Source organism: Crocuta crocuta, unplaced genomic scaffold (assembly GCF_008692635.1).
Source record: "Crocuta crocuta isolate KB4526 unplaced genomic scaffold, BGI_CrCroc_1.0 scaffold675, whole genome shotgun sequence".
Taxonomy (NCBI): Eukaryota; Metazoa; Chordata; class Mammalia; order Carnivora; family Hyaenidae; genus Crocuta; species Crocuta crocuta.
In genome coordinates this window covers 2,973,873-2,975,156 of record NW_027528796.1, presented here as the reverse complement: position 1 = coordinate 2,975,156, position 1,284 = coordinate 2,973,873, and the positions used below count along the sequence as shown (strand labels likewise).

General features: G+C 61.3%; 1 protein-coding gene across 1 annotated transcript in view; it reads left to right on the top strand.

Annotated features, from left to right (window-relative positions):
* Positions 1-1,284, top strand: part of PKNOX1 (PBX/knotted 1 homeobox 1) — a 37,589-nt gene that overhangs the window by 784 nt on the left and 35,521 nt on the right. Inside the window, exon 2 of the mRNA XM_077755445.1 lies at positions 1,067-1,135. The gene's annotated coding sequence lies outside the window, so the exon portion shown is untranslated. The remainder of the gene's footprint in view (positions 1-1,066; positions 1,136-1,284) is intronic.

Sequence of the window (1,284 nt, the reverse complement as noted above, 5' to 3'; positions counted from 1 at the left end):
GGCGGGGGTGGGGTGCCAGGGGCACAGGGGCAACTTTAGTCATGGCCCCACGGGAGTTGTCTGTCTAGCCTGGGGCTTCCACATCCCGCCCTTCTCTCCTGCCTGCCCTGGCCAGGCTCTCCCTCCCCGGCACGTGGACACACCCCTGCTCAGCTGCACTGACGCCCCCTCCTCCCGCCTCCTCCACTGACGCCAGTGCCGTCTCTTGGTTCTGTCCTTGTCCGCCGGCCGCTGCTCCGTTCCGGGCTGGTGACCCAGATCCCCACCGCCCCCTCCCGGGTGGACTGTCCCCGTCTGGGGGCTCCCCAGCCTGTCCCAGTGTCCCGCCGAAACTAAGCCCCGCCCCCGGGTAGGTGAAAACAACAGAAACACCTTTTCCTGCAGCTGTGAAGTCAACCTGAAGTCTGGGGGCTCGGGATGGGGCTGGGGTCCCTCCTGCCCCTCCAGCTCCTGGCGGCTCCGGGCGTTCTCGGCTTGTGGCTGTGACGCTCCAGTGTCACTGTCTCCACATGGCGTCCCCTCTGTATGCCTCAGGTCTTCTCCCTACTCCCACTGTTTTTTTTTTTTTTAATTTATTTCTAGGAGAGAGAGAGAGACAGCATGAGCAGGGGAGGGTCAGAGAGAGAGGGAGTCACAGACTGAAACAGGCTCCAGGCTCTGAGCTGTCAGCACAGAGCCCGACGCGGGGCTCGAACCCACGAACCGTGAGATCATGACCTAAGCGAAAGTCGGACACTTAACCGACTGAGCCACCCAGGCGCCCCTGTTTTTTCAATTTTTTTTTAATGTTGTATTTATTTTTTGAGACAGAGAACACAAGACGGGGGGGAGGGGCAGAGAGAGAGGGAGACACAGAATGGGAAGCAGCTCCAGGCTCCAAGCTGTCAGCACAGAGCCCGACGCGGGGCTCGAACCCACAAACCACAAGATCATGACCTGAGCTCCCCAAGTCTCCCCCCCTTCCCCCAGCCCAAGTCTGTGTTTTGGGAACAAACTCATTTGTTCTGAGGCTGCAGGAGCCGCATCGCAAACCTAAAATGTCCCGCCTCTTGCTGTCTCCTCACAGGCCCCGGAGCCCGCTCTTCTCCATCTGCTCTGTCCTGGGACATGTGGCTCTGCTCGGCCTGTCGCTCAGGTGGGAACCCCGTGACCCTGGCCTGTCCGTGGCTGCACACCTGTCCTTATGCCGTGTCGCCACCCTGCTGCTCAGACCTTCCCGTGGGTCCCTGTCCCCCGTGACCCATGAGAGTCTGTGGCACCTGATCCTGTGCCCCCCCCACCCCC